The sequence below is a fragment of the Lissotriton vulgaris genome, chromosome 1_1, assembly GCF_964263255.1.
Source record: "Lissotriton vulgaris chromosome 1_1, aLisVul1.2, whole genome shotgun sequence".
Lineage (NCBI taxonomy): Eukaryota > Metazoa > Chordata > Amphibia > Caudata > Salamandridae > Lissotriton > Lissotriton vulgaris.
In genome coordinates, this window is record NC_141685.1 from 123,833,412 (window position 1) to 123,860,133 (window position 26,722).

The 26,722-nt window shown below is 47.1% G+C and overlaps 1 protein-coding gene across 3 annotated transcripts in view; it reads left to right on the forward strand.

The window, feature by feature from the left end:
- The first annotated feature begins 5,309 nt into the window (after positions 1–5,309).
- The window catches only part of LOC147737734 (uncharacterized), a 33,902-nt gene continuing 12,489 nt past the window's right edge, over positions 5,310–26,722 (forward strand). For 2 of the 3 annotated variants that reach the window (XM_086942486.1, XM_086942504.1), the window contains exon 1: positions 10,922–11,033. The gene's annotated coding sequence lies outside the window, so the exon portion shown is untranslated. Of the gene's footprint in view, positions 5,432–10,921; positions 11,034–26,722 lie in introns of those variants that run through there. The other variant, XM_086942516.1, reaches the window with a different exon arrangement.

Below are 26,722 nucleotides of genomic sequence, written 5' to 3' on the forward strand. Positions count from 1 at the left end.
TGTTCATGGTCTGTACTCCGTGCAAGGTCCCAACACTTTTTGATTGCTCTGCGATAGGAAGTAGTATCTTCGCTCCGCACATGCGCAGCTGTGACGCGCGGTCCTGCGCATGTGCAGTTATGAGACGGAATGTGGCTCGTGCAGCGGCGTGAGCCTCCACTGACCGGTGCACCAGGTGAGACGAGGCCTGGAGGGCCACAACCTCCCAAGGGACCCTGAAGAGGGGCTGGGGCACTGCACCCTGCAGAGAGCCACAGCTGCCAAGGTTTCAGATCGCCATGTGTGACATTTGTATAATTACAGTGAAATTATGAGTGACGTTTAATGACTATGAGTGACATTTAACGGCTTTGAGTGACATTTAACAGGTATGAGTGACATTTAACGACTGAGTGACATTTAACAGCTATGAGTGACATTTAACAGCTATGAGTGACATTTAACAGCTATGAGTGACATTTAACGGCTTTGAGTGACATTTAACAGCTATGAGTGACATTTAACGACTGAGTGACATTTAACGGCTAAGAGTGACATTTAACAGCTATGAGTGACATTCAATAGCTATGAATGACATTTAACATCTATGAGTGACATTTAACGGCTATGAGTGACACTCTCTCCCGAGCACAATCCAGCAATGAAGACGAGGAAAACCTATAAATATCAGAAATGACACCCATTTGAGCAGCAAGGAACTTGAAACTGCTGCAAAGCGCCGCTGCATGACATTTCAATGAGTCCTATTCAGCTGCCAAATGTGGGACACTTAGGGTGGCACTTTCCGCATTTAAAAAATCATCCAATTCTGAACAATGAGAAGCTCTAAACATATTATGAAAATAATGGGAAACTATTGAAATTAAAGGTCACTAACCTGCAACCCCTTTCTAATATAACTACATATTTAAACTAATTGCGGCAAAGCCTTTCACGGCGATGAAGACACATGAGAAGGAAGTGTGATGGGGCTGAGAGACACTTGCTTAGCTTGACAAGACCTCACTCATGGGTCAACACTGTGCAGCAGAGGCCAGTGCGTCAAGAAATGTAGACGGGCCAGTTACTCTGAATCACTTTTGCAAATGTGCGCTCTGTACAAGTATACAGATCTCAATCTCAGCTGCAGAGAGAGTGTTATTATTGGTGCAGAAAAGAATGATGCTTCATTTCAACCGCGCTATTCTAAAACACAGACTCTTATTTCCTCTGAAAACTACATAATAATTAATTGCCTGTGAATTGTCAAGGTACAAAATTGTGGCTAACATGAGGCTTTACCCAAAATGCCATTGCCATGGAGCATATGCTAAGTAAGGGATTTTTTCACATAGGTCAGGTGGGCTGAGGGATTTCCTGACGCTTTAAATCACAGACGGGCAAAGTTAGTTTATGCGATTGTTATTTACGAGTGGGAGGCCAAGGGGGGGGAGTCGGAAGCACCTCCGCTGCGTGACTGTGTGTAAGTGTCTAAGTAGAGTAAGTGAGGAGGGAGCGTGCTCGGTGCGGAGGGCCGGGCGGCAGCGTCTAAACAGCAATTAGGTAACTGCCTCCAGATGCTATTGTTTGTGAAATAATTTTTTCTGTTGATGATCAGGCAGACTCGTGCCGCTCCGCGACTGTACTGACACAAAAGTACAATAATAAACTGACTGTACAGTACTAAGTCAGTCATGGCTCTTCCTGACGCGCAGCATTTTGCCTGTTGGAATGATGTAACTTAAGTAACACTTACTTGGACTAGACGAGTTCAGACTGCTGTCTCTTCCCGGTCCGTGACCGTCCGCTCAGCAGTGTACCCGGACTAGTTATGCTACACGATGCACATGATGGACAAGTTGCCGATGATGCCCACGGCGAAGACGATCAATGAGAGCAGCATCACAGCATAGGCGCTATACCAGTTCTCCATCATGGGGTAGAGTGGGTTCTAGACTTGCGGGCACTTCTGGTCAGTCGTGGTAGTTTCACCTGTGCTCTCAGCCCTGTCCGTCTCCGAGGCCCCAAGGGTATTCGGCTATCACCCTCGGCTCATACTGCTGCACGGTCTTGGCATTGTCGTCCTCTGCACCTCTCCGCACGCTCTACAAGGTCCCAGAGGTGTCTGGAGCACCCCACCCTGCCACCTGTTCATACGAAGGCAGAAGCCAGTATTGCCCCGTGGTGGTTCCACTGACTGACTCCCCGTGTATCGGTTATCCAGAAACATCTCTTCCTCAGTCTGTGGACCCGTCCTCCACGGCCGGGACGTCAGCCTGCCTCATAAACGAAGCAACTTCGGATGCCTTGTCCCCCGTCGAAGTCCGAGCTCACTAAAGGTCACATCCGGATTATAATCCCCCAGGGTGTGCCACCTGAGCCAGTAGCAGCAACCACTCACTGCAGAGAGCAGGCCCCCCATCGGTAATTGCGAGAGCAGTGTGTAAAAGCTGTGCGGCGCCGCCGCAATAAATCATGTAGCCTGGAGCGAGGCGCGAAAGGGCGGGCAGATTAATTGATGCATTGTAAGACTCTCAGCCACTCCAGAGCTGCGAGCAGACCATTTTTAACTATTTAGGAACTACTGAGTCCAGCAAGCAGCTGCTGACACCATATCTAGGAGCAGCAGAGCCGGCGCACAGGTTCACAGGCACCGCAGGTGGCACGCGCTGGCAAGTGGCATGAAATGCGTGACAATGCATTTCAGTGCGGTGATGCGGAACACCGCACTGAAATGCATGAGTGTCACACCTGATGCGTGATACTTGACAGGCATGGATGGTGACCAGTGCAATGCACCTTGCAAAGTGTGACTGGTGCACTGCACTGTGCAGTGTGACTGGTGCACCGTGCAGAGGGTGACTGGTGCACTGCACCATGCAGTGTGACAGGTACACCGTGCAGAGTGTGACTGGTGCACTGCAGTGTGCAGAATGTGACTGGTGCACTGCACCTTGCAGAGGGTGACAGGTGCGCTGCACTGTACAGTGTGGCTGGTACACCGTGCAGAGTGTGACTGGTGCACTGCACCGTGCAGAGTGTGACTGGTGCACTGCACCGTACAGAGGGTGACAGGTGCACTGCACCGTGCAGAGTGTGACTGGGGCACTGCACCGTGCACAGTGTGACTGGTGCACTGCACCGTACAGAGGGTGACAGGTGCACTGCACCGTGCAGAATGTGACTGGTGCACTGCGCCGTCCAGTGTGGCTGGTGCACCGTGCAGAGTTTGACTGGTGCACTGCACCGTGCAGAGGGTGTCTGGTGCATTGCACCGTGCAGAGTGTGACTGGTGCACTGCACCGTACAGAGGGTGACTGGTGCACTGCACCGTGCAAAGTGTGACTGGTGCACTGCGCCGTCCAGTGTGGCTGGTGCACCGCGCAGAGTTTGACTGGTGCACTGCAACGTGCAGAGGGTGACTGGTGCACTGCACCGTGCAGAGTGTGACTGGTGCACTGCGCCGTCCAGTGTGGCTGGTGCACCGTGCAGAGTTTGACTGGTGCACTGCACCGTACAGAGGGTGACAGGTGCACTGCACCGTGCATAGTGTGACTGGTGCACTGCACCGTGCAGTGATGCTGGTGCACTGTGCAGAGTGTGACTGGGGCACTGCACCATGCAGAGTGTGACTGGTGCATTGCACCGTGCAGAGTGTGACTGGCGCACTGCACCGTGCAGAGCTTGACTGGTGCATAGAATACAAACAGGATGTCATGTTATAAAAAACAATGGAAAAGGAGTGAACAACTTAACCACCTTCCCCGTGACAAGAGATAGTTTATTATAAAACAGAAGACCTCTGGGCTTTTTCAGCAGACCCCATACCTCAAGGCCTAGATTCAATGTTCACATCGCAGGACAAACACGGGTCTTCTCTCTGGAAAGGTGTCGCTCCGTGTGTGTGAAAACATCTTGTGTTTGCAATATTAAAGTACACGATTTCCAGAGGTGCAGCTGTGTGAAGCCTGTTATGCCTAGGTGCGAGAGACAGATCAGAAAAGAATAACAAGGGGCATTGTTGTTTAACCTTGAACATCATGTGCAGACTAAACCTCAGAGCACAGCATAGAACTTGCAAAGCAGGCAGTTCTCATGTGTAAAAGGAGCACAAATAAGTATTGCGAAATAGATTTTTACATTGTCGTGCGCAAAAGCAGGTTCATGGCAGCGAAGCTCATGCTAATTTAGAAATTGTCGACAATGGACCTACAAGCCTTACTGCACTTCTGTTTAATGCTCGGAAACCCACCTGCTCCCGAATCGCTAGAAGTCTCTGAGCTGTTTTCGTTTGTCTTCAAGAGGATCACCTTCAAACTCCTCATCAACGCACACAAGGCCCTCCACAACGCCGGACCAGCATACCTCAACCACCGACTCAACTTCAACACCCCCACCCGCAACCTCCACTCTGCCTACCTTGCCCTCGCCACAGTACCTCGCACCCGAAAATCCACAGCCGGCGGCTGATTCTTCTCCTACCTCGCTGCCAAGACCTGGAACACTCTCCCTACCCACCTGCGACAGACTCAGGATCTGCCGGCCTTCAGGAGACTCCTCAAGACCTGGCTCTTCGATCAGTAGCAGCCCCACCCCTCAGCACCTTGAGACCCCCACGGGTACGTAGCGCGCTTTACAAATGGTATTGTATTGTATTCCGCCTGATTTATTATCTTGTATTACTGTGTCCAGTACAAATTGGCCCTCCTCCGTATCAATATCTTCAAATGTACTCCTGAACATATTTGAATTGAAGTCCCTAGTAATGATCAGGTGTTGGTATGCTCTTCCGTTATAATTTTCTAGAGCTCCTCCTTCAGTTGCTGGGTGCCTTTAGCTCTGTCACGCGGGTGTAAATAGAGATTTATAAGGATTATCTGCTCATTTTTATCCTCCCCCCTGTAAAGTGATTCTGAGCACTTGCATGGCGTTTGGAGGCGTAAGCTGTGCATTATTGGCTCCATAGCATAAATGCTCTTTATAGAGCTGTATGTAGCACGGCCTCCCTTGCTGTGGCCGAATTTGGAGCTTTTATAGCAGGTAGGGAGAGCAGATTAAATCCGTTTAATGCTGGTGGCGATTCGCACCAAGTTTCCTGGAATGAAATAGAACACTCGGACTTTACAGACCACCCTTTTAATAAGAAAAGCAAAACTACAAGTCCCATAAGCAATAGTAATGGATGGTGTCTAGCATGCCCTGGTGCGACAGCCGATTCAGTATATCCAGTTTAATTTTTTCAGTATTTGACACAATATTGAATTTGTAACCTTTGTTTTTATGGTCATGAGTCACCAGAATACTAAAACATGTTCTTTCTTTTATTTTCAAGGTCGATTATGTAATTGTCACCAACTTGGAAGCTCTGTTCATTCTTCAGTGTTTGTCATTGATCTCCAGCGTGTGGCTAGTGTGGGTCAGCCCCCTGCATTGATCCCGATAAGTCACACAGGTAAGGACCTTGTAGTAGGAACATGATATCCCGACAGTTGTCTTCTAGAAGTGCGCTCTGAGGCAGGTATCCTGAAACAACATTTTTCTGTGCTCTCTCTCAAACTGCAAGAACCCAGAATCTTCCCAAGTCTGTGAGAAAATTGAGTGATTCCAAGAATAAAATCAAATTGTAATTTTTGTTAAAAGCCTGCCACTATCTGCTATGTACATTTGTTCAAATAAAACACAACACATCGGAAGGCCAACTAATCTATCATGCATTTAATGCAAAAATAGCAAAAGTCCAAGCAAACTAACAAGCGACAATTGTCTTTGCAACGGACGAGAGCATCCACCCAAAAGCAAGTTGAAGTATAGAATACTAATGCTACACAATGTATTTTTATACACTTTTCTCCTAAAACAAGTCAATGAAAATGAACATGTGATAGAAACAGTTACTGAAACTAAACTAATGAGTATGAGGCAGGGTTGTTTCTCAAGAAGAATGTGAGAAGTCCTTGAGAAACAGATAAACGATACACAGACAAGCTGTAGAATTCATTATTTACTTCTGATTGCCAATATTCAGTTTCCTACAAGATGCAGGAAAGTGTGCAGATGTACAGCACTAAATAAAATGTTTCTGGGCCCTAACAGAATCATGTAACTTTGCAGCCATATTAAGGCGAACAAACACATCAAATTGATATAAGATCATTGTAATTTGGTTATGCAGTATATCAGTGCATGTTATGGCATTCATTTATAAACAATTATCGGAATTAAGGCAACAAGTATTTGCAGTTACACAGTCTCAATTCCTTCTTCCCAGTGGCCACCACTGCTGCTAGCCAGATGTATTCAGCAGTGCCTCCTGTGACCTGAAATCCTGCATTTAATCAGTACCAAAGGTCGTCAATGCTTCTAGCCAGCTCTTGTCACAAGTGCCACTCACACCCCGACCCCCCTTCACCTGTTATTCTTTGAGCCTGCTCGAGTCAGTAGTGGCCCTTACAACCTGTTATCATCCTAGCCAATTCGGGTCATTAGGGGCCCCTTGGGAAACTTCTCTTTCCAAACTTTTCTATTTACAATGGTACATGGAGATCCTGAATCTGCAACAATTTCTATTTTTACCCCTCCTATAGCCACTTTGCATATGGGCTTCTTTTTCTTTTCCTTCTCCATACCTTGCTCCTCACTGTCATCATTAATATTGAGTATGCATAGATTATATTCAGATTCATCAGAGGAATCATCTTCATATTCTATGTTCCTTTCAACTACTTTGACCCTTCCGCTCACTTTTCTGTAACTCACTTTTTGAAAAGGTCCTATTAAGCCACAATTACCACACTTTACATTCTTTGCCGGACACTTCCAATCATTAGCCAAATGTCTAATGCTTCCACATCTGTAACACCTGCGCCTTTCCCCTTCTCTCTCACTTTTTTTGACTTCATATCTATCCCTTTCTTGACTTTTTCTTCTATATTTTCCTCCCAGTTTATTTTTACTGCTACTTATTTTCGCCACCACACTCGTTTCTTCCTCCTTGGTTTTACTTTAATTTATCACTGCTTTTGCACATCTTCCTGTTAATTCTGCACGTTTTACAATCTCGATAACGTTGTTTAGAGGTTTTTCTCCCTAAGCCCATAGAGCATCCTGAATATTGGGGTTGGCCGCACACATTACAATTTGGTCTCTGATTAAATCATCATGCAGCTCCCACATTTACATGTTAACGGCAATTTTTTTTGAATAACCACATAATCCCCTACACTTTCGTCTTTCCCTTGTTTCCGGTGATAAAATTTATATCTGTTCACTGCTACACGTACCATGGGTTTATAGTAATTGTCTAGGTCTTCCAGTGCATGTGTGTATACTTCACCATCTTCTCCAACCCAAACCTTTTTGTTAATCTTATTGTATACTTTTAGACCTCCTGCCCATAAACAATACAATAATATTTTTTTCTTTTCCTCTGGTTTTAGTGGCTCCTCCTCATCTTCACAGGTGGATGTGGAATTAATGAAAAATTCCTTCCATTCTTCCCATTTCAATGGTGGTTCGCCTTTTGCTGCCAGAAATGCTTGTGGTGGTGATCGGTTGTATTTATTTACGCTAGCCATACTGTGTTATTTTCCTCTAGGACATCTTTATTATTCCAAATTGCTTAATATTTTACAACCAAAATCTCCAATGTTCTAATATGCTGAGCCCTCTGTCTTTTACACTTCAAAGTATTCTTTTATTAATATGTTCATATTTTTAAGTCTTTTCATACTTTGTTAAGCTTTGTATAATACATATTCAGTTGTCCCCAAAGACTTACTTGTTTAGCCTGGTATGGCTCGTTATACCTCTTCGTTTTTATTTGCTTCCGTGTACTTTATCTCTGTTCTCCTTACAACACATTTTTTTTTAGTCATGTGATAGTTCTTCGTAAGATATAAACTGTCCGAAAACTGTACCTCACCCAAGATGTCTCCCACGCAACGTGCTTACGTCAACACATCGTGCTGTCCATCGTTCCTCACTAAACATCTACGTTCTCTTCAGCTTTTACTTCTCCATTGTTCTGTATTTATAAGCAGATATCCCTTCTCGATGCCTTTTTGCTCTCACTTGCATTCAATATTCTAGAGTGCACCGAAGCTCGTTCTTCACTTCGCGCTCTCTTTTACACCGTGCCAATCTGTCATTTATTTAGTCCTGTTTCTTTTTACAATGCGCATTTGCTGCCAGTCTCAGAGCCGATCGCGCTAAGTTTACACAGGTTCTTGTGCTCACCTCACTGTAACATCGATACAGGTGCCGATACAGTCAGATGCTTGATTTCTCGTCAATGCTTTAATTAGTGCACACGCTTTTGATATTTTGTGCTGTCATCAATTCGCTATCTTTCCGGCAACCAGTTATTCCTCCAACTTGTACTTCACTTCCATTTTTTTTTTTCGCTTCGTAGATTAAGCATTCCTTCCTTTTTTTCATATCACATGCGTGGATGTTCCGGTGTGTTGCTTCACCTCGTCGCCATTGTAAAGATGACCCGGAGCTGAGTAAGTTTACTGTCCTTTATTAATTTAGTAATAAAGTATAACATACCGGACAGAGCGGAAGGCAAGGCTGCCGGCCAGGTTTCTAGTCAATAACTGTCAACTGTCAATTGGATGTCAGCTGGCATTCTAGAATGCCAGCTGATGACGCAGGGTGAGCGCGAGGGGACAATGGGAGCCTACAGGGGACATAGTAGGAGAGTACGATTACTGCAACTCAACAGGAGGATTCCATGTGTCTGGAAAAAACAGTTTGGGTTTTTTTTTGGCATATTTTATATATACTTATATACTGAGTCCAGCAAGCAGCTGCTGACACCATATCTAGGAGCAGCAGAGTTGGCGCACAGGTTCACAGGCACCGCAGGTGGCACGCGCTGGCAAGTGGCATTAAATGCGTGACAATGCATTTCAGTGCGGTGATGCGGAACACCCAACTGAAATGCATGAGTGTCACACCTGATGCGTGATACTTGACAGGCATGGAGGGTGACCAGTGCAATGCACCGTGCAGAGTGTGACTGGTGCACTGCACCATGCAGTGTGACAGGTGCACCGTGCAGAGTTTGACTGGTGCACTGCAGTGTGCAGAATGTGACTGGTGCACTGTGCAGAGGGTGACAGGTGCGCTGCACTGTGCAGTGTGGCTGGTACACCGTGCAGAGTGTGACTGGTGCACTGCACCGTGCAGAGTGTGACTGGTGCACTGCACCGTACAGAGGGTGACAGGTGCACTGCACCGTGCAGAGTGTGACTGGTGCACTGCACCGTCCAGTGGGGCTGGTGCACCGTGCAGAGTTTGACTGGTGCACTGCACCGTGCAGAGGGTGACTGGGGCATTGCACCGTGCAGAGTGTGACTGGTGCACTGCACCGTGCAGAGCGTGACTGGTGCATAGAATACAAACGGGATGTCATGTTATAAAAAACAATGGAAAAGGAGTGAACAACTTAATCACCTTCCCCGTGACAAGAGATAGTTTATTATAAAACAGAGGACCTCTGGGCTTTTTCAGCAGACCCCATACCTCAAGGCCTAGATTCAATGTTCACATTACAGGACAAACACTGTTTGGAAAGGTGTCGCTCCGTGTGTGTGAAAACATCTTATGTTTGCAATATTAAAGTACACGATTTCCAGAGGTGCAGCTGTGTGAAGCCTGTTATGTCTAGGTGCGAGGGACAGATCAGAAAAGAATAACAAGGGGCATTGTTGTTTAACCTTGAACATCATGTGCAGACTAAACCTCAGAGCACAGCATAGAACTTGCAAAGCAGACAGTTCTCATGTGTAAAAGGGGCACAAATAAGTATTGCGAAATAGATTTTTGCATTGTCGTGTGCAAAAGCAGGTTCATGGCAGCGAAGCTCATGCTAATTTAGAAATTGTCGACAATGGACCTACAAGCCTTACTACACTTCTGTTTAATGCTCGGAAACCCACCTGCTCCCGAATCGCTAGAAGCCTCTGAGCTGTTTTCGTTTGTCTTCAAGAGGATCACCTTCAAACTCCTCATCCACGCACACAAGGCACTCCACAACACCAGACCAGCATACCTCAACCACCGACTCAACTTCCACACTCCCGCCTGCAACCTCCACTCTGCCTACCTTGCGCTCGCCACAGTACCTCGCACCCGAAAATCCACAGCCTGCGGCAGATTCTTCTCCTACCTCGCTGCCAAGACCTGGAACACTCTACCTACCCACCTGCGACAGACCCAGGATCTGCCGGCCTTCAGGAGACTCCTCAAGACCTGGCTCTTCGATCAGTAGCAGCCCCCCCTCAGCACCTTGAGACCCCCACGGGTACGTAGCGCGCTTTACAAATGGTATTGTATTGTATTGTATTGTATTCTGCCTGAGTTATTATCTTGTATTACTGCGTACCGTACAAATTGGTCCTCCTCCGTATCAATATCTTCAGATGTACTCCTGAACATATTGGAATTGAAGTCCCCGTAATGATCAGGCTGTTGTTGGTATGCTCTTCCGTTATAATTTTCTCGAGCTCCTCCTGATTCTGAGCACTTGCAGAGGTGCTAAGCTGTGCATCATTGGCTCCATAGCATAAATGCTCTTTATAGAGCTGTATGTAGCTAGGCCTCCCTTGCTGTGGCCGAATTTGGAGCTTTTAATAGCAAGTAGGGAGAGCAGATTAAATCCGTTTAATGCTGGTGGCGATTCGCACCAAATTTCCTGGAATGAAATAGAACACTGGGACTTTAGAGACCACCCTTTTAATAAGAAAAGCAAACCTACAAGTCCCATAAGCAATAGTAATGGATGGTGTCTAGCATGCCCTGGGGCGACAGCCGATTCAGTATATCCAGTTTAATTTTTTCAGTATTTGACACAATATTGAATTTGTAACCTTTGTTTTTATGGTCATGAGTCACCAGAATACTAAAACATGTTCTTTCTTTTATTTTCAAGGTCGATTATGTAATGGTCACCAGCTTGGAAGCTCTGTTCATTCTTCAGTGTTTGTCATTGATCTCCACGTGTGGCTGGTTTGGGTCCGCCCCTGCATCGATCCTGATAACTCACACAGGTAAGGACCTTGTAGTAGGAACATGATATCCCGGCAGTTGTTTTTAAGAAGTGCGCTCTGAGGCAGGTATCCTGATACAACATTTTTCTGTTCTCTCTCTCAAACTGCAAGAACTCAGAATCTTCCCAAGTCTGTGAGAAAATTGAGTGATTCCAAGTATAAAATCAAATTGTAATTTTTGTTAAAAGCCTGCCACTATCTGCTATGTACATTTGTTCAAATAAAACACAACACATCGGAAGGCCAACTAATCTATCATGCATTTAATGCAAAAATAGCAAAAGGCCAAGCAAACTAACAAGTGACAATTGTCATTTCAATGCACGCGAGCATCCACCCAAAAGCAAGTTGAAGTATAGAATACTAATGCTACAATATGTATTTTTATACACTTTTCTTCTAAAACAAGACAATGAAACATGAACGTGTGATAGAAACAGTTACTGAAACTAAACTAATGAGTATGAGGCAGGGTTGTTTCTCAAGAAGAATGTGAGAAGTCCTTGAGAAACAGATAAACGATAGACAGACAAGCTGTAGAATTCATTATTTACTTCTGATTGCCAATATTCAGTTTCCTACAAGATGCAGGAAAGTGTGCAGATGGACAGCACTAAATAAAATGTTTCTGGGCCCTAATACAATCATGTAACTTTGCAGCCATATTAAGGCGAACAAACACATCAAATTGATATAAGATCATTGTAATTTGGTTATGCAGTATATCAGTGCATGTTATGGCATTCATTTGTAAACAATTATCGGAATTAAGGAAACAAGTATTTGCAGTTATGCAGTCTCAATTCCTTCTTCCTAGAGGCCACCACTGCTGCTAGCCAGCCGTATTCAGCAGTGCCTCCTGTGACCTGAAATCCTGCATTTAATCAGTACCTAAGGTCGTCAATGCTTCTAGCCAGCTCTTGTCACAGGTGCCACTCACACCCCAAACCCCTGCACCTGTTATTCTTTGAGCCTGCTCCAGTCAGTAGTGGCCCCTTACAACCTGTTATCATCCTAGCCAATTCGGGTCATTAGGGCCCCGCCCCTTGGGACTTGTAATCATGCTATCCAGCTTCAGTCAGTATTGGCCCCCTGGGACTTATTATCCTGCTAGGCAACTCCAGACAATAGTGGCCCCTGTAACTTAAATCCTACTAAGATTAAAAACCAGAGGTCATCTCTGCTGCTTACTAACGATTTACAAAAGAGAAGCTGAGGCACAAAGACAGCACACGTTATAAAAATTGATTCAACTGTCTGTTTTTTCATATTCTGCTATATGTATTGTAATTTTGTATGTAGTAAATTATAACAAGACTTAAAAAAATACCTTCTACAAAAAAAAATGTAAAAAATATTAGAACATATCAACACAATTATAGTGTGATTTTAGTCATTAGTTTGCCAGTTTTCTTTCTCTAATATAACAGGCACAAAACCCGGTGCAAATTTGCTCCCTCTTTACCCCAAGTGTTGTTTCCTTGCCAGGGTTCATCCCATTAGGCAGGGGCCCCTTTCTTCCAAAAACAGAATACCCGTGATGCATTCATAAAAACATATAGGTGGTAGTTTAATACACTGTGGTCAAAAGCGGGAAAACACTCGCCCAACGAGGGTGATGTCATCACCTCCTCGAGAGAAACACTGAGATCAACGCTAGCATTTTTGTGTGGTGTTCGGAATAAAGCTTTAAATTTTGTAAGTGAGCCCAGGGGGAGGAATAATATCCTCCGTTCACATGGTAGAAAACCAGAGATCCGGTACTCACATCATCTATTGGAGAACTTCACCAACGACCTACCCCTTCTCATGTGGCTCGGGAGTGAGGACTTGGAGGTGGTTTTTAGGTCTCGGCTAAAAGACGCGCGCAAGCGCGTCTCCGCCGAGATCTTATGTCACCGAGCGTGCTTCCCAGGAGACAGTCCTGGCCACGCGCATCCTTCCAGGCGATTTGTAACTGGAACGCGCGCTGTGGCCAGGCGCTGTCTCCTGGGAAGCGCAAGCACCACACACGCATGCGCATACACACACACACGCGCCCATGCACGCACGCACATACATACATACAGAGACACCACCCCTGACTCATACACACACGCGCGCACACACACACAAGTGCACCGAGGCCCCCCCCTCCCCCTGCACCGAGCCCCCCCCTCCCCCGCCGTCACTGTCGCACACATACATACACACACACACACACACACACACACACACGAGCACACACACACGAGCATACACACACGTGCACCTACCTTACCTCAGCACGCGGCGCCCAACCTCCTGCTGGCGCGGCCCCGGGGCTCTACACCGCTCACAGGAGCCCCGGGCCGCGAGACGCTACGACTCCGCCTGCCTCCTCTTCCGGTGTGAACGTGGCCCCGCCCCCGTCACAGGCGACCGTGCCTGACTTCCGGGGCGGCCGCGCAAGAAAACTGCAAACAGGTTGGGCTTAAGCAGGGCTTTCACTTATCTGCCCCCACACCAAAAAAAATTTAAAAAATTGCAGCCACAATAATTTATTTTAGACATTTACTAACTATATTAATTCATGGAAAACGTATGGCCTATTGGGAATTTCTCTTTAAAAACTTATCGGGATTTTTTTTCTTTAAAACTCTTGAGCATTTTGCGTCACATTAAAATGCGTTAAGGTATTTCTCCAGCACATTTAATGCTTTTGTCCATGTGAAACAAGGGCTTCTGTGTTTTCCTACGTTCTGCACCACGTGTGCCAGTTACTTTAGGGGTGAATTTAAAACGGCGTTGGGCGTGGGAAAGGCATGGCGAATATTCACATAGCCGTGGTGTTTTCCCACGTTCTGCACCACGTGTGCCAGTTACTTTAGGGGTGAATTTAAAACGGCGTTGAGCGTGGGAAAGGCATGGCGAATATTCACATAGCCGTGACCCTTTGTGGCGTGTCCAACACAAGCCCAGGAGAGCGGGATGCAGGCTGCATTTTAACGCTGTCCACTTAAGGCACATACAACCAACCTGTTGTGCGAGTGGCCTTTTATGTTTAAAGTTTGGACTAGATCCGCCCCCGGGCCTGCTGTGCTCGACACCCCACCCATAGTGCCTCAGGACCTCTGCACACTTCAATTTATACTTATTTTAGCGTTTTGCAATCATGCTGAAGTCGAACTCATAGCTACAATGGAAGCATTTGGCCCGACGAAAAAGTACGTCTGCTCTGTGCAGTTTGTATGCAACATGCGCAGTTAATTGAGGGGGTGGGTGGGGGGGCGAGGGGAACGGTGGATAAGTGGTGAGTGCAGAGTGGTGAGTGCAGAGTGGTGAGTGCAGAGTGCAGAGTGGTGAGTGCAGAGTGGTGAGTGCAGAGTGGTGAGTGCAGTGTGGTGAGTGCAGTGTGGTGAGTGCAGAGTGGTGAGTGCATGAGTGGTGAGTGCAGAGTGGTGAGTGCAGAGTGGTGAGTGCATGAGTGCAGAGTGGTGAGTGCAGAGTGGTGAGTGCAGAGTGGTGAGTGCAGAGTGGTGAGTGCAGAGTGGTGAGTGGTGAGTGCAGAGTGGTGAGTGCAGAGTGGTGAGTGCAGAGTGGTGAGTGCAGAGTGGTGAGTGCGTGCAGAGTGGTGAGTGCAGAGTGGTGAGTGGTGAGTGCAGAGTGGTGAGTGCAGAGTGGTGAGTGGTGAGTGCAGAGTGGTGAGTGGTGAGTGCAGAGTGGTGAGTGGTGAGTGCAGAGTGGTGAGTGCAGAGTGGTGAGTGCAGAGTGGTGAGTGCAGAGTGGTGAGTGGTGAGTGCAGAGTGCAGAGTGCAGAGTGGTGAGTGCAGAGTGGTGAGTGCAGAGTGGTGAGTGCAGAGTGGTGAGTGGTGAGTGCAGAGTGGTGAGTGCAGAGTGGTGAGTGCAGAGTGGTGAGTGCAGAGTGGTGAGTGGTGAGTGCAGAGTGGTAAGTGCAGAGTGGTGAGTGCAGAGTGGTGAGTGGTGAGTGCAGAGTGCAGAGTGGTGAGTGCAGAGTGGTGAGTGCAGAGTGGTGAGTGCAGAGTGGTGAGTGCAGAGTGGTGAGTGCAGAGTGGTGAGTGCAGAGTGGTGAGTGGTGAGTGCAGAGTGGTGAGTGCAGAGTGGTGAGTGCAGAGTGGTGAGTGCAGAGTGGTGAGTGCAGAGTGGTGAGTGGTGAGTGCAGAGTGGTGAGTGGTGAGTGCAGAGTGGTGAGTGCAGAGTGGTGAGTGCAGAGTGGTGAGTGCAGAGTGGTGAGTGCAGAGTGGTGAGGGCAGAGTGGTGAGGGCAGAGTGGTGAGTGCAGAGTGGTGAGTGCAGAGTGGTGAGGGCAGAGTGGTGAGGGCAGAGTGGTGAGGGCAGAGTGGTGAGGGCAGAGTGGTGAGGGCAGAGTGGTGAGGGTGCAGAGTAGTGAGTGTGCAGAGCAAGTGTGCAGAGCATTGTGTGCTGTTGAGTGCAGAGTGCTGTGTATTGGCAATGTTAATGACAATGCCCATTTATTTTTGATTTAAAGAAAAAAAATGTCATGAGCAATGCCAATAGCTCTACCTTTAATGATGCCGAGACCATTGCATTGCAAATGCTTGTTTGGTTTATAAATCCTCCATCCGGCGCTAATTGGTGACAGGGAGTTCGTATGAAATAGTAAATTGCTGATCAAAGATCGACAGTGATGGTCTGGGGATCGTGGGCGCCATCTTGTAGTGGGTTAGAAGCCGATGTATCACATAGATTATTGATAGCAATTAATGTGACCGGGTTGAAGATCGTTGGAGGGCGCCCAGTGAATGTGGGTGTGTACGCGCCTATGAGAGAATCCCATTGTGGAAAGGCAGGCGGTGCGGCATGGTTAGTTGCTGATCAAAGGTCAGCAGTGATGGGCTGGGTCCTGGTGATTTACCCAATGCTATTTCTGAGGCGGTTGAGGTTATTTCCTCTAGTTATATAAGAGTTTCTAGGGAGTCTCGCGCAACGGCGATTAGTGCCCTGAGAGGTATATCTCGAAAGAAGTCCTCTATCTGAGAATCGGGTAGGATTTCATGTATAGAGTGATTGATTGTTGCAAGGATTCTGTTCCTACTCAGAACTGTGCACAGAGACCCAGGACATTAGTGAATTGTGGTGTACCAGAAACTCCCCGCAGTATCTAGAGAACCCCAACCAGCTAGCATCAGTGCCATATTAGCTCTTCGTCCCACAGCAAAGGGTTGTGAAGGTGCCAATGAAACAGTACCCGTCTGGGACCTATCCCTAACTGCTGCTGTACGGGGGAGTGATCTGATAGGCCTCCGGGTGGGATATCCGACATGACCAAGCGATGCGTGTGTTCCCTAGGGATAAAAATGTGATCCAGCCTAGAAAACGACCCATGGATGGTAGAGAAATACGTATAATCCCTAATTGTAACTCCTAACTGCTGAATGAAGAGTCCTCCACGTTTTGGACCATGCCAGAGCCTCTGCCATTGGCCCCTAAACAAGACTCTCTGTGTATGTGGTGTAGCTGTGGGACGGCATCGATCCTGATCAGGGTGAATGACATCATTCCAGTCTCCTCCTATCAATGCAAGGACGTCGGTAATGATCCCCAGGTATCAATAATGCCTTCAGTAAATATGTGACTGAGAGAGGGGAGCTTAAACTCTACCCAGTACTATAGACTCTCCGCTGATCAAGCCCATGTACGAGTATGTGTAAATGATAGTCTGCGGTGAATCAAGATAGCCAAACCTCTGAAGCCCTTCAAGAAGCCAGAGTGAAAGACGTGTATGAAGTCAAAGCGGGCCAGGCATGGGGCCTTGTTCCCCATCAAGTGTGTTTCCTGTAATAGCAAGACGTCCACCCCTAAGCTTTGCGCATGTCTAAGGACAGCTCCGTGTTAAATCTTGTCAAGAAGGTCTTTAACATTCCAAGTGACCACTTTAATTTCCCCCATTGGATTTGAATTGTTTAGATGTATTGTTATGGTGTGCAGCAAGTAAGATTACGAGGTGTGTGACACGTACACCAAGAGAAGATAATACATTGCGGGCACTTTTGAATCTCAAAATCCAAGTCCTACCCCAATACCTCAAAGAACAATGAAGTATCTGTCGCGGAGTGTAAACAGTTCCCACCCCAACCGGGGTAAAAGCTGAAACAGTGATCTGTAATGCCCCTGATCATAGGCACGTGGAACGTGAAGGGCCTGAATTCCCCACCGAAGCGTCAGAAGGTCTGGAGGTACATAGTAGACCATCACTTAGATGTGGTGGGCCTCCAGGAGACACACCTTACCCGCAAAGATGAAACTAGGCTGAAGCACAAGCAATTTCCCCTAATTTATCGATCCTCTGCCGCTTCGAAACATAGAGGGGTGGCCCTGATGTTCCGCTCCACCCTCCATTTTCAACCTATCGGGGTCCGAAATGACAAGGAGGGACGATGGCTGATGGTCAAGGGAGTGCTCCTAGGCAAGGCGTGCTCGTTCCTTGTCCTCTACGCCCCAAATGTGGGACAAAACGGGTTCCTACGAGATCTTCTGCGAGAGGTGGGGGACTTTGTGGAGGGTGAGCTCATGGTTGTGGGGGACTTTAATTTGGTCTGGGACAGAGAACTGGACTGTTCCCATCGCCTACGGTCCGATGCAGGCCTATTTGCCGCTGATACCCAGGACTTGGTGAGGGAACTGGGCCTTTTGGACGGGTGGCGTGCCCTTCACCCTCAGGCTAGAGACTACACTTCTTTTTCCCATGTCCACCACTCCTTCTCTCGATTGGACCACATCTTTGTGAGTCAATCCCTGCGCGGCGATCTCCGAGAGGCCAGCATATTTCCTCTATCGGTATCTGACCACAGCCTTCTGGCGCTATGCCTGACATGGTCCCCCGGGACGTCGGTCCACCGCAAGTGGTACTTCCCACCGTCCTTAACCCGGGACGATACATATTGTAAGGAACTGCGGAAGAGCATTTGCGACTTCTTTGACCTTAATCTGGTAGGCGACTCTTCCATCTTCACTGTATGGGACGCCTTCAAGGCCACCATACGGGGTAAGTGCATCGCACTTAACTCCGCGCTTAATAAACTACGGCGAACTGAAAGAGAGGACCTAGAACGGGAATTGACGCCACTTGAACAGGCGCACAAACAGAATCCCTCTAGAGTAACACTCCGACCCCTGACAACCATTCGGAATAAACTTAGAGCTCACTATAATAACCGGTCGGAATTTACCATGCTGAAGCTATGGCGCCTCTCCTACTCCCAGGGTAATAAAGTCGGGATACATCTGGCCTGACAACTCAGGGATAAGAGGGAGAGGGAATACATAGGAGGTATCCGGGACCCGACGGGCGCCCTAATACACCGAGACGGGGATAAGGCGAACCTTTTTGGGGACTACTATGCCGCCCTCTACTCGGGGAGGCTCTACCCGCGGACGCTCAGGAGGATTATCTGCGGGAGCACCCGCTCCCCCAGGTTTCCGTGGAGTGGAACAACCTTGTGGCGGCCCCCATTGCGGAGGAAGAGGTTAGAGAGGCCATAAAGACGCTGAAACCGCATAAAGCGCCAGGCCCGGACGGATTCACCGCGCTGTCCTATCAGACCTTCACCTCTGACATTAGTGGCTTTTTGGCGCGGTTATTTAACACCATGGGTGAGACGGGATTGACTTCAGGTTTCATGGCGGAGGCGGCCATTTCCCTCATCCCGAAGCCGGGGAAGGACTCTGCAGAGTGCTCGTCTTATAGGCCGATAGCACTACTCAATGTATATGCCAAGCTGTACTCATCCATTCTGGCGCTTAGATTGCTGGATTTAATGCCGGGCCTAATTCACCCGGACCAATCCGGCTTTATCAAGGGCCGTCAGACGCATGACAACACCAGGAGAGTGGTCCACCTCATTGAGAAGGCCACCCGCTTCAGGATCCCGGCGGTCCTAGTGGGCCATGATGCCGAGAAGGCCTTCGACCGTGTGGATTGGAACTTCATGTTCCGGACCTTGAAGGCCTTTGGCTTCTCGGCTACGTTTCTCATGATGCTCAGGGCAAACTACAGCAGCCCTCGCTCGAGAGTCGCGGTCAACCGTCATTGTTCTGCCTACTTCCCACACTCCCGCAGCACGCGGCAGGGCTGTCCCCTTTCACCCCTGCTCTTTGCCTTAAGTATCAAACCCTTGGCGGTAGCGGTAAGGGAGAACCCAGATATCCGGGGATTGCCATTCACGGGGGAACAGCATAAAATCTCCCTTTTCGTGGAATATGTTCTGCTATCCCTGGCGGATCCCGACCACTCCCTTCCCTATGTCCAGGAGGCCCTAGGGCGTTTCGAGAAGGTGGCAGGATTTAAGGTCAACTTAAATAAATCCTATATTCTCAACCTTACGTTCCCCTCAGCTGAGGTCGAACGCCTGCGACCGCTGTCGCCGCTCCCGTGGTCCCTCACCTCCTTAGTGTACTTTGGGGTCCATCTGACCCCCACCATTGGAAAGCTGTTTGCCGCCAACTTCCCCCCACTCTTGACGAAGATTCAGGGTGACCTAGCCCGCTGGAAACCCATGTTTATCTCGTGGCTAGGACGGATCCACACGATCAAAATGTCTCTCTTACCCAAACTACTGTACCTTTTCCAGGCCTTGCCCATACTCCCTGAGAACGACTTCTTTGGCCGCCTCAAATCCATGATGCTTCGCTTCATCTGGCAGGGTGGTCGAGCTCGCTTCTCCTTCATCACCCTGCAACGCCCACAGAGGAAGGGGGAGTGGGCCTCCCGGATATGCACTCGTACTACAAAGCGGCACAGCTTCGGGTCCTCGTGGAGTGGTCACAGCCCATGTCCGAGAAGCACTGGCTGCATATGGACCGCTCGGTAGCGGGGAGGACGATTTGGGACTTGGCGTGGAAGCCCAAAGGGGATAGACCCAAAAATACGTACATTAGTACTCCCACGAGCACCACTCTGAAGGTGTGGGACTCGATCTCCTATGATGACCGGTGGACGTCCTTTCCGTCCCCGTATACACCTATTCATTTTAATCCTGCTTTCCCTCCTGCGAAACGGGAGGGTCCTTTTGATGCCTGGAGGGCCGGGGGCTGTTACGCCCTTACGCACCTATTCCATGGGGATGCACCACTCACGTTTGCCAACTGTATGCAGGACTACTTGGTCTCCCCCGCTGGAGCAATTCCACCACACCCAGCTGCTTCACTGGGCGTTATTGCCCTCGGTTAGAGATGCTGCCACCAGACCGCCCACTGCCTTTGAGGCATTTCTTGCAAAAACTTCCACCATGCGTTGAACCATCTCCTTCTTGTACGACCTCCTCCTCTCTACCATTGTTTCTCCTAGGCCACGATATATGGGCCTCTGGGAGGACCTCCTCGGCCGCTCCATTTCAGACGAAGAGTGGTCTCATCTATGGCACGACATTGCAAAACACAACCACTCGTTAGATCTTAGGGAGGCCCATCTTAAAACCACAATGGACTGGTATATGTACCCATCTAAATTAAAGAAGATTTTTCCGAACTCTTCGGACAGGTGCTGGAGGGGCTGTGGGCTACTGGGTGATTTTCGTCACATATGGTGGGATTGCCCGATCATCCATCCTTACTGGGCGGAAATCCTGTCTCACATCAAAGAAATCTTGGGCTACCCTATCAAGGACACACTGGACCATGTTCTTCTAGGCCTTCGAGACCCTGACCTTGAACACCAGACACGAGCTGATAAAAAGATTCTCTGGCTATGTACGGGGGGTGGCCAAGCTGACATTAGCCAATGTAATAATAGCAGACAGTTAGATAACGTAGCCAGGGAGAAACAACATATAGGAAGCACAGCAACCAATTAAAAAGTACAAAATTGAATTTATTTGTAAATATACATATTTAAGGTAAAAACATTTTAAACTCAAAAAACATAAACATAAGAACAAATTAAGAAACAATTAATTCAATACAAAGGGATTATCTTTCTAACACAGTTACACAAAAATTCATAAAACAGTGGCAGACAAAAATAATCATCGACGCGCGTTTCGGCGTTTTAACGAGAACGCCTTCCTCAGGAGCCACATTAAAATCTGAAAGACATATGTAAAATAAATTAAAAACACACAGGGGAGTATTTTTCACTCCTATCTTTAATATACTGATACATATGCATAAAACTATGCCTAAGGCTGTGCTTACCAAACAATTCTTCCCTACTTATGCAGTTATTGAATATAGCTGCACAAGGAACAGACTAAATAATTTATATTTGAGCAGTGTCATATTAATCGGGCCGTGCAAAACATGAATTAATGACCCCCATTCAAGATAGTTAACACAAGGAACTACCAATACTCACAATCAATGATAGAAAAACTATGAGCTTTCTTATTTAGTTGTATTCATACCTGACCAAGGGGAACATGGGTAAAAATGTTCACTCCGTATTCCTTAGATAAGTGTCACAGTTGGATAGAAATATATTTCTTGTTGTCGTGTAGGCGCAGTCACTTTTTACTCCATTAAAGTTTTAATCTGCGATAATCAAAACATTCCTATTGAGGATATATCACAATAATAGATATCCTATTTATTCAGTGCTTGGATATGTCGGGCCTGTTTATCTTACCAAAATAATTGATGCATTCAAGATATTCACTGATTCAGGCACATGATTCAGATGTTTGATTATATCAACGGGCCGTCGGGGTTTTAGTGCTGGGAGGGAAGATCGATGAGAGTATTTAGTTGTTTTTTCATGAAAATAAAAAAACCCAAGCTAATCTAAATTCTATTGGCCTCTAAGTTATCTGAATCTTACCACGTGTTGAATCAACATGTGTGATTGCACCTCGGTCAATGACGAAGTCTTCTGTCAATATTAAGTGCTGTTGATAGAAAGACCGTCCAAGATTCATCAATATATAGTGGAGAGGTGAACTTTATTAAAACATTTGCACTGTTTAAGGTGAGGAAACTTACCGATTAAATGCAAAAGGATTATTGCATATATGTACGACAAAGCGCCGAGGACGGGATATTCATGGGCGTCTAGCTTATAACTTTCGATACTGTAGGTAAGAAATGAAACAAAAAGCCCTACCATTATTATTAGATCTCGTACGCGATTATTTTTGTCTGCCACTGTTTTATGAATTTTTGTGTAACTGTGTTAGAAAGATAATCCCTTTGCATTGAATTAATTGGTTTCTTAATTTGTTCTTATGTTTATGTTTTTTGAGTTTAAAATGTTTTTACCTTAAATATGTATATTTGCAAATAAATTCAATTTTGTACTTTTTAATTGGTTGCTGTGCTTCCTATATGTTGTTTCTCCCTGGCTACGTTATCTAACTGTCTGCTATTATTACATTGTCTATTTTCCCTGTATAACAAATCCAGTTGTCTAGCAGGGGGTCCTTGTTATTTACGCCAAGCTGACATTAGCGGCAGCCTGGAAGAAAAGGGAGGCCCCGGCGCTTGCTCTCTGGCACGCGAGGCTATGCAGGCTCCTTAGTATGGAACGAATGGCAGACATCTTTCGGGGTAATTTCAAAAACTTTTCCTTCCGATGGGGTCCCCTGGTCCGCCTCCTATCCAGCGGCTTGCCTTCTGCGGTTTGTCCGCCCTCCTTGAGAGGCCTTCATCTATTTCAGACCTGAGTCGCTCTGATTGACTGATTTTATGCGTGAATGTGTGTTACCACGACCGGGGGGGGGGGCGAGGGGGGGGGGCGGGAACGGTTGGGGGGTGGGCAAGGTTGTTGGGAAGGGTTCTTGCTACTACCGCAAAGTAGGATAAGCAGGTAAATGGGGGATGCAGACTATGTCTGCCATACCAGCTATTCGGTGCACTGGCGGTACTCCGCCCAGATCCGAGGTCCTCTGAAGGCCTTGGGCCCCCGCATCGGACTTGGACTGTGCCTTTATGCCTGATATGTAGCTTGCGGGCCTTGGCCGGATTTACTAGCGAGCCGAATTCACTGATGTCTGTATACCCTATACAGTCCCCCCTGCGAGGGAAGTTGAGCGGGATTGCCGCTTTCTGTGGTTTTACTTTTATGAAATAACAATAAAAACAACTTTTACAAAAAAAAAGCTGAAACAGTCCAATGGTTACCTGAGGTGACCAGTTCAGGTGGGGTAGCCCATATTGGTCAGTGACAGGATATATTGATTGAGATTACTCACCGGGGATGACCATGTGATCTGTGTTGCTGAAATGCTGAGGTTCATGAGTCAGTTGTCTAGTATCTCAGCTTGTTTGTTGCCTCGGGAGCGGGACGCAGGATGGTCTCGATCAATGCCTTTGTTTATCTTTTTTATTATTATTCTGATGGAGGCGTGGGTTGGCAGAGGAATAATCCGAGCCCCAAACTGGACTATAGGTATAGCCCATGTAGGATCGGTTTGCTTTGTCAGTGACCGGTTGTAACAGTTGTAACTTACAGTGCCCTCTCAGCTCTTATATAGACTGTAATTCCTTCCTTTGTACTTTCTGAAACTCTGCACTTTGCATTGTATTCTCACTCTAAACATATGCAATTAGCAAAAAAAAGCAGTCATCAGCGGGGCATTAATCACATTCTCCCAATACTAAGTTGGCCTTTGTAGTGTTGAAGAGGAACTAATGTCAGTAAATTCACTCATTCACTGGTCGACAAGCAATGTCCCAGAAGCAGCTCCCCTTTGCACTCCTTCACTTTGTGTTGTTCTGGTTGCTTTATTTCAGTCACTTTGTTAAGACTCTATTGATATGCTTGTCTGGCGTGCTGAAGCACCGTGAGGTCATTCTAAGCAAAAGACGCTCATCATTAAAAAATTAATGAATAAATATAAACCTTTCTTTATGGAGTTCTCCGCACGAACATGTCCCAACAAACAAGCATCCACTGCATACCCGACAGAAATGACAATAATGGATTAATAATGATATAAAGTAAATCCCACAAACTGACAATCTGCGGCTCTTCAGACCCAAATATACCTTGGTAGACCTCAGCTTGCTCTCCCAGGCCTCCCACTGGGAGTCGTACTGTTGTCTCCTCTGGGCTCAGAGATCTGTCGTTTCTGTTGTTCGCCAGGGGCCCTACACCTTTCCAAACTTGCTCAGGCATCGCCGGGACCGACACTCCAGATTTCAGGCATCATGTACCAATTTAGTGTCACTTCCTGTTCACTCAAAGACTGAATACTGTCCTGCCTACAGTATCAGATCACATCTTGGCAGGCTACCATCAGTGCCTCATTGCAGACCAAAAGCCTGTAGCAATCTATTGTATCTTCCCTCCCAAATTCCCAGAGTCACCATCTGTGGTGTGAATTCCAGGGTGAATTTTAGGACCTCTGAAATCCAGCTACCCTCCACCCTCCAGAAACCCTGAAGCCTGGGGCAGTTCCAGAGCATGTAGAGTAGGGTACTGTTCTGCCGGAACCCTCTATGGCAAGGGTCATTGTCAATTTGCCCGATACAGTACAGCCGGGTCCTTGTAATGTATGCCCTGTGAGGTAATTTTAGCTGAATGAGTTTGAAACCGGCCTGTATAGCCACCTCTCTCGCTAGCAGCATGCTGCATCTAAGTCGTCATCTTCTAGTCCCAGCGACATAGGTTATATTGGAGAAACGGGCAGGGAATGCAGACTCTGTATGGGTGAACACAAATCCAATAATAGGTTAGGCAAACGAGCTGCACCCCTGGTGAACCACTGGATTGAGGCCCAGCACACTGAGTCTGACCTTCGCTGGACCATATTTATTCAGACCTTGCTAAGGCCATTTTGCGTCTTGCCGCATATACCGCCACTTGTGACAAGTAGCGGTATATGTGGCAAGACGCAGAATGCACTTGGCAAGGTCCGAGTAAATAATAAAATAAAAAGAGAACGAAGCGGTCTTTGTCTATATGAGACAGCGTATGGAAAGGACCCATTATTTCGAAAGTAGTTGACATCACTACCTGTTGGGGTGGCACTTCATCCGATAACTTGTCGCCACCTGTCTGCAGGTAATCTCTTAATAGTTCCCTGTGGCCCACCAAAATAGACTGCGTTCGCGGAGTCCAGCCGAGACATGATGAGGGCCTGGACCAACAACCGTCTGGCATCAAATGGGAGCAAGGAAAGGATCTTACGTATCCACGTAAGAAGACCATAACAGGTCCCCGCCACTTTAAATGCGGGCGAAGAGAGGTTCAAGTTGCAATACAACCAATCACCCAAACTCTACATTTGTTTCTTCGGAGCTGGCGGAGAACTAAGACAACTGGACCACATAAGATCTAAATTGTTGGGGGATGCATGGCCCAGGATCATGGTTTCTGTCTTGGCCCCATTTAACTTGAGAAAGGACAGGTCCATCCATTCAGATACCTTAGCAAGGCAGGCAGCTAAGCCCGGCTCAGATTTATCTTGCTGACTAAGAGACACCACCAATTGGGTGTCATCAGCATAGGTCACAATGTGGATTCCCCAGGGGAGTACCACCCCCGCCAAAGGCCTCATATAGATGTTCAACATGGTAGGGCTCAGTGACGACCCCTGGGGAACTGCAAAGGACTTTGCTGCAAAAGGGCTCCTTCTTTAAAGACGGTAAAAGATCTATCTGTCAAGAAGGACTGTAGCCATTTTAAGGCAGTGCCTGCGACTCCCACCTCCCTGAGTCTTTGGATCAAGATATGAAGGTTCACGGTGTCGAAGGCTGCACTGAGATCTAATAAAATAATAGCAGCGCAGCCTCCATCATCCATGATCTTTCTGGATTCTTCCACCACAGCAAGGAGGGCCGTCTCCATGCCCTGATGAAGCCTGAATCCACTCTGAGTCGGGTGGAGGTAGTCATTTTCCTCAAGATGAGCTGCCAATACGGAATTCACATATTTTTCTGTTAGTTTACTAATTCCTGGCAGTAAAGAAATGGGGCGATAGTTGGCCCAGTCCTTCGGATCCAAATTGCTCTTTTTTAAGAGGGCCCTGACTCTAGCCTGTTTCCAAAGACAGGGCACCTGGCCCGTGCAAAGCGAGGCATTTATTACATCCTGCATAACTGGGCACACTATCTCTGAGACCAAATTCAGAGTGGCCGGTGGGGCAGGGCCTGCAGGAGATCCTGATTTCAGACACTTCAAAAGATCCTGCAGTACAGGCAGGGAAAGTAGAGGGAACTCATCCAGCATAGCCTGTTGTGGCAGCAGTGAAATATTTGTATCTAGGATCCTTTGGTGAAAACTAGAATAGATGTTGTGAACTTTAATGGAAAAAAAGTTAGCTAACTCCTCACAACGCTTTAAAGCATTATCACCATCAACAGGGAAACTAGGGGGGGGGGGGGGGGGGGGTGAAGAGATTTTATAATTTTAAACATTTCCTGAGGGGAATTAGATGCTGAGATGATTTTTCCGTGATAATAGCTGGCCTGGGCAGCTTTTATTTCCTTTTTATAGACCTTAATTGCCTCTCTATATTTGCCCTTATTGCTGTAGAGGCCTTCCTCCATGTCCTTTCGAGTTGTTTACAAGATTTCTTGAGCTGTCCCAGAGTATGAGTATACCAAGCTTTCTTATTTGGGCCTACACGGTGACAAAGCTCTTTCTTTGGGAGAATTATGTCAAGGGAAGACTCCAGCCAATTGTAAAAATTCTCATTCGTCTTAGTTGGATCAGAATGAGGAATGGGAGTGGACTCTGTAAGACTGGTGCCCATCTTTCCACTGGAAGTTTAGACCATATACGGCCAAATTGTTTAGTTCTAACCGACGGTTGTA